At 43.6% G+C, this 6,586-nt stretch overlaps 1 non-coding gene across 1 annotated transcript; it reads left to right on the top strand.

Moving 5' to 3' along the window:
* Positions 1-1,427: 1,427 nt before the first annotated feature.
* Trnay-gua (transfer RNA tyrosine (anticodon GUA)) lies at positions 1,428-1,516 on the top strand. The gene is given in 2 exon segments: positions 1,428-1,464; positions 1,481-1,516. It is a non-coding gene; the product is annotated as a tRNA-Tyr (tRNA).
* The last annotated feature ends 5,070 nt before the right edge of the window (positions 1,517-6,586 follow it).

The raw sequence follows: 6,586 nt of genomic DNA, 5'->3' as shown, positions 1-6,586 counted from the left end.
TCTTCCTCTCTCATCGTTTTCTTTCTCTCTTTCTCTGTCTCTCTCTCCTCTTCATCACCTCCCCTCCTCCTCCTTCTTCTGCGCCTCCTCCACCCACCATCTGATCTCTCCTAGCCTACCTTCTCTCTCTCTCTCTCTCTCTCTCTCTCTCTCTCTCGCGTGTTTTCCGAAAAGAACCAAATCTTGAAAGGACGTCTTGTCAGGAAGAAGCAAATTCTTTCAGTGCCACTCCAGACTTCAGAGGGGAAGGGTGTCACTGCATCTCGCTCCCCGTTTCTTGACTTCATCTTCCCTTATTTTATTGTTCTCTCCCTCTTCCTCTCTCTTCCGTCCTTCTTACCCGGTTTCTCTACGTTAACCATCCCTTTATTTCCCTTTCATTCCCTGCCTTCCCCTTCTCTTTTTATCTATCCCTTCATATCCCTTTCCTTCCCTTCCTTCCCCTTCTCTTTTTATCTATCCCTTCATATCCCTTTCCCTTCCCTTCCTTCCCCTTCTCTTTTTACCAATCCCTTCATTTCCCTTTTCTTCCCCTTCCCTTCCTTCCCTTTCTCTCTCTCAACTCCACAATCACACACACAAAAGAAGAGAAATAAATAAGTTAAAGAAAATGCAGAGTAATGATTGACGAGGCTCTTTTATATTTAAATTCACGTGTAATGAGACAAGATTATAAGCCTTGAATTAAACTACTAACTATTTTTTTTTTTTTTTACTATCATCCCCTCTCTCTCTCTCTCTCTCTCTCTCTCTCTCTCTCTCTCTCTCTCTCTCTCTCTCTCTCTCTCTCTCGCCATAACCAGGTAAATAAATTCGCTTCATCAGTAACAAAGAGAAGAGGAGAGAGAGGAAAAATTGTCTCTCCCTAAGAATACGAGAACGAGGAGGAGGAGGAGGAGGAGGAGGAGGGAGGAGGAAGAACAGGTGTAGGAGTTCTCATTCCCGCTGCGAGGAGAATGAGGGGAGGAATGAGGGGAGAAAATGAGGGGAGATGAGGCGGAGAAATAATACAACCCATTTCTCTTGTCCTATAAATGGTATTGGGAAAGGGGACACGTGAGAGGGGAGAGGAGGAGAGAGGGGAGAGAAAGGGGGGAGGGGAGAGTGTTAAGAGAGGTAAGGGAGATTGAGGTAGGGTAAGGAGAGGGAGGAAGAGGGAAGAGGGTAAGAGTAGGGAAAGAGGGAGAGGGTGAAGGGAGAGAGGGGAGAGAGAGAGAGGGGAGAGAGGGTGAGAGAGAAACTACTGAAGATTAAGAGAAAAGGTTGTACATTAGGAAGATAAAAGAGAGAGAGAGAGAGAGAGAGAGAGAGAGAGAGAGAGAGAGAGAGAGAGAGAGAGAGAGAGAGAGAGAATAAAAAGGATGAAAGAAAGAGAAATCACTCACTCCTGTGATAAAACTCAGTCACACACACACTTTCTCTCAGTTCCTTCGATAGCTCAGTTGGTAGAGCGGTGGACTGTAGAGGGACAGCGGCAGACATCCATAGGTCACTGGTTCGAATCCGGTTCGAAGGACGAATATTTTTACAGGCCCATTATTCTAACCAGTTGTAGGGAAGCTACTCGAGAGCATAATTAGAGACAAAATTGTGAGTTACCTTGAAAGCCACTCAATAATTGTGGATTCACAACATGGCTTCCGTAACAAAAGATCCTGCCTATCAAACCTACTGACCTTTTATACCGACCTCTTCTCAGTTTATGACGTAACCAAGTCACTGGACGTAGTCTATCTTGATTTCCAGAAAGCGTTTGATAAAGTTCCACATCATAAATTACTTTACAAATTAAAGCAACTAGGCATTGACGGTCAAGTACACCAATGGATCGCGAATTGGTTGAGCAACAGACAAAAAAGGGTGGTGATCAAAGGATTTAACTCAGAGTGGGCGCCGGTCACTAGTGGCGTCCCTCAGGGCTCGGTTCTTGGCCCAGTGCTCTTCATTATTTACATCAACTAAGTGGATGTTGAAATGCAACGTTTTGCAGCCATCTGATTAATGTAGAATCACTTAGGTTTAAGGACAGACCACCTAGTCTGGACCATGGGGTCTGTGTGGTCTGATTTTCTATGTAAACCTGTGTCAATCTCTCGGAAGCTGAGTGGCCACGAAGGTTCAACGAAACACCTGTAATTAAAGATCCAACCCACCTGCCCTCCTCCTCCTCCTCCTCCTCTCCTCCTCCTCCTCTTCCTCCTACTGTAACTCCTTTTCCTCTCCCCTTTTCTTTCTGTATCTTCTCCTTTTGTCTTTCTTTCTCCTCCTAATCCTACTTCTTCCTCTTCCTCTTCTTCCTCCTCCTCCCCCTCATCTTCATCATCATCATCATCATCTCTTTTTCCTTTTCATTCTTCTTAATCTTTCTCTGCTTCCATTCTTTGTACAAATATTTTTTCTCTCTTGTATACCTTTTTTCTTTCTTCCTTCCTTCTTCATTTACCTTCTCCTTTTCCTTCCTTCTCATTTTCCTGTCTCTGCTTTTCTTCCTCCTCCTCCTCCTCCTCCTCCTTCTCTTCCTTCTCCTCCTCCTCCCTAGGGAATTTCATGAAAGGCACGCACTCACACACACACACACACACACACACACACACACACACACACACACACACACACACACACACACACACACACACACACACACACACACACACACACACACACACACACAGGCCCCTGGAGGGTGTGTCAGGGTAAACAAACAGACAAACACAGGCAGACAGAGAGGCGTGTTTGCCGGGGTAGTGAAGGGCATAGCCGGTCACCCCTTGTTTGTAGGTAATGGGCAAGTGGGGGGGAGGGGGAAGGAGGAAAGGGGAAGAGAAAGGGATAATGGGGAAGAAGTGGAAAAGGAAGAGAGAAGGAGGAAGAGGAATAATAGAGAGAGAGAGAGAGAGAGAGAGAGAGAGAGAGAGAGAGAGAGAGAGAGAGAGAGAGAGAGAGAGTGTATGGGGAAGAGGTGAAGAAAGAGGAAGGAAGAGGTGAAGGAGGGAGGAAATGAAGAGAGAAAAGGAATGTAAGAAAAGCAGAAAGGAAAGAGGAAAAGGAATGACGGGAGAAGAACTGAAATATAAGTGATAACGGATATAGATGAGAGAGGAATTGGAGAAAAGGAGAGAGAGGAAAAGATGGAAGAAGAAGAAGAATGTAAGGAGTTAAGGATATAAATGAGATATGGATGGAAGCGAAACAGGTAGGAAGGGGAGAGGAGAGAGGAAAAATGGAAGAAATAGAAAGAAAATGGATGAAAACTATGGGACAAAATTAAGAAAAGGGGAAAACAATGGACAGAAGAGAGGGGAAGAGGGAAGGAAGGAATGGAAAAGAGTGGAGGAGAGGGAAAAGGAGGATGGGAAAAGCAAATAAAGGGAGAGGAGAGGAAAAGAAAGGGTGATAAATGAATAGAAAACGAGAAGAAAGGGAAATGAATACTAGGTTAGGAAAAAGAAGAAGGGAGAGAAAAAGGATTGCTATTATATGAAAAAGAAGAGGAGGGAAATGATAATGGTAAAAGAAGAGGAAGAGAGGAGAGAGGGGAAGGGAGTCTGGGAAAGAGAAGGGAAGAGGTGGAAGAAAGGGAGGAGAAAAGAAAGTGTTCCCTATCTTTTTTTTTTGTTTACTCAAGAAAGCAAACAAGAAAAAGTAAGAGAGACGTTTCTAAGTAATGATAAGTAAATAAACGAACGCGACATTTACTTACAAAAGAGAGAGAGAGAGAGAGAGAGAGAGAGAGAGAGAGAGAGACACACACACACACACACACACACACACACACACACACAGCCGTTACGTGCACAATAAAAGAACTTTCGAGGTGGAATAACGAACACACACACACACACACACACACACACACACACACACACACACACACACATGAAGTTGTAGTTATTCATTATTTACTCTCTCTCTCTCTCTCTCTCTCTCTCTCTCTTACGTCTGGGTGGGCAAAAAAAAGCTCCGTCCCGTTTTCTTTGAGTGACGCTTGTGAGGGAGACTCGTCCATTCCGGCCCCTGGGAGTGGTTGTGCTAATTAGGGGGACTGTCTTAAACGTACCGTGGGGACTTACACCTTTGTCTGTCTGTCTGCCTGTCTCTCTCTCTCTCTCTCTCTCTCTCTCTCTCTCTCTCTCTCTCTCTCTCTCTCTCTCTCTCTCTCTCTCTCTCTCTCTCTCTCTCTCTCTCTCTCGTAATGATAAGCAAATATTAAAAGGAGGAAAGAATGATATAAGAAAGTTTAAAGTTTTTTTCTTGCTTTATGGTCAGTGGAGGAGGAAGAGGAGGAGGAGGAGGAGGAGAAAAAGAGGAAGAAGGATGAGCAGGAAGATTATTGTTATTATTATTATTATTATTATTATTATTATTATTATTATTATTATTATTATTATTATTATTATTATTATTATTATTATTATTACTTACTGTCTTGGTGTCATCTTTCGTCTCTTTTTCTTTCTCTTTGTCTTTCTCTCCTTTTTCTTCACCTTCTCTTCTTACATATTTTTCTCTAATTTCGCTTTTCTCTTTTTTTTCTGTAGCGTTTTCATCTTTCTCCTTTTTGTTGTCTTTCATTCCTTCCTTTCTTTTTTTTCTTTCTTTCTCCATTCATTTTGCTTTCACTCCTTCCTGTCAAAAAGAGAAAAAGATTATGTATGTATGTATGTATGTATGTATGTATGTATGTATGTATGTAGGCCTATGTATGTATGTATGTATGTAGGCCTATGTATGTATGTATGTATTTTGTTTCCCTCCTCAATGCTATCTTTTATTTTTCCTCCCTTTTTTTCCCTTCCTTTCTTCGCTTCTTCCTCCTCCCACTTTTCCTCCTTCTCTCTTTACCTAATTTTCTTCTTCTTCTTCATCTTTCTTCCAATTCCTTCTTTTCTCCACTCTTCTTTCCTTCCTTTCTCTTTCTCTACTTCTATCATCTTCCCTCCCTATTCTAATTTTCCTTCACTCTTTCTTCCTTCTCTTCCTCTCTCCTCTCCTTCTGTTCCCTACTTTCTCTTTCCTCCATCTCTTCATTTCTCTCTCCCCTTTTCTTTCCTCCCTCCTTCCTCCCTTCCTTCCTTCCTTACCTTACGTCTCTTCCCCTCCTTCTCTCACCTCCCTCCATAATTATCCTCTCTCCTCATTATCCATCCTTCCTCCCTCCCTTTCCTTCCTCTCCTCTTCCTACCTCTCCTTTCCTCCATCCTTCCCTCCCATGAGACGTGTGTGAGGGAGGGTGATGAGAGAGAGAGAGAGAGAGAGAGAGAGAGAGAGAGAGAATGTATAGTGGAAAAAAATATAGATAAGAAAGTTTCCTCCGTCTCTCCATAAAGAAAAAAAATAAATGGAGGAAAGTCTTCGGAGGAAAAGCATAAAAGTGGAGGGAAAAATCACCATCTGCCTGTCAAGAGTTAATCCCTGAGAAGTAATCCCTCCCTCCCTCCCTCCCTCCTTTCCTCCTTCCCCCCCTCCCTCCCTCTCCTTCCTTCTCTGACATATCCCTAGACTGCCCTTCCTCCTTCCCTCCCTTCTCTCCCTCCCTCCCTCCCTCTTTGCAGATCACTCCTCTCCTCTCCTCTCTCTCCCTTTCCATCCCTTTATTGCTTTCCCTCCTCCTCCTCCTCCTCCTCCTCCTCTTCTGCTGCCTCCTCCTCCTTCTCCTCTTCTTCCATTTATAACATAATAGGCCTCCTGTTATCCATCCTTCACTGTCTTCATATGTATTCATCTTCTTCTTCTTCTTCTTCCTCCTCCTCCTCCTCCTCCTCCTGTTCTTCCTTCTCCTCGTTCTTAAATTTAATTCTTTATTTGTTGGAATTGATACAGGAACAAAGAGTGATAGGAAAAAGAAATAAAAAGATCATAAGATTAAATACAAAAATAACAAAGGAAAAACAAAAATATATGAATAAAATGTGAGAGGAAAGACAAGAATAGAATGGAGAAGAAAGAAGGAGGAGGAGAAGGAGGAGGAGGAGGAGGAGGAGGAGGAGCTCTGAGGTAAGGAAGATAAAGGAAGATTTAGGAGGATATCCCTTGGTCCACCACACACACACACATACACACACACACACACACACATGGACACAAACATACACCGTGACCTGAAATGAAAGTCTGTCTGTGTGAGTGTGTGTGTGTGTGTGTGTGTGTGTGTGTCTTGAACAACAAAATATTCTACAAGCGACCCGTTCCAATTTATTTTCTGATCCAACGTGATCCAGCAATATATAACATGCCTCCCCCCTCCCCCCTCCCCCTCCCCCTCCCCCCTCCTCCCTTCCTCTCCCTTCCCGGACATGACTGGAAACAAGAAAATTACTCTCTATGGGAAAATAACATGTTGACGAAATGGACGGAAATGTAGGTTATGGGGCATAGTTTGAACACCACCACCACCATCACCATCACCACCACTACCATCACCATCATCACCATCACCACCATAACCATCACCATCACCACTACCACCACCACCACCACCACCACCATCACCACCGCAATGACCCACTTCTATATATCCTCATTCCACCCACTGCACACCCCCTTCACCCATACGCTAATCTCACATGGATACGAAAAATAAAAGTGA

The sequence above is a fragment of the Eriocheir sinensis genome, chromosome 44 (assembly GCF_024679095.1).
Source record: "Eriocheir sinensis breed Jianghai 21 chromosome 44, ASM2467909v1, whole genome shotgun sequence".
NCBI lineage: Eukaryota > Metazoa > Arthropoda > Malacostraca > Decapoda > Varunidae > Eriocheir > Eriocheir sinensis.
This window is presented reverse-complemented; position numbering and strand designations above follow the sequence as displayed.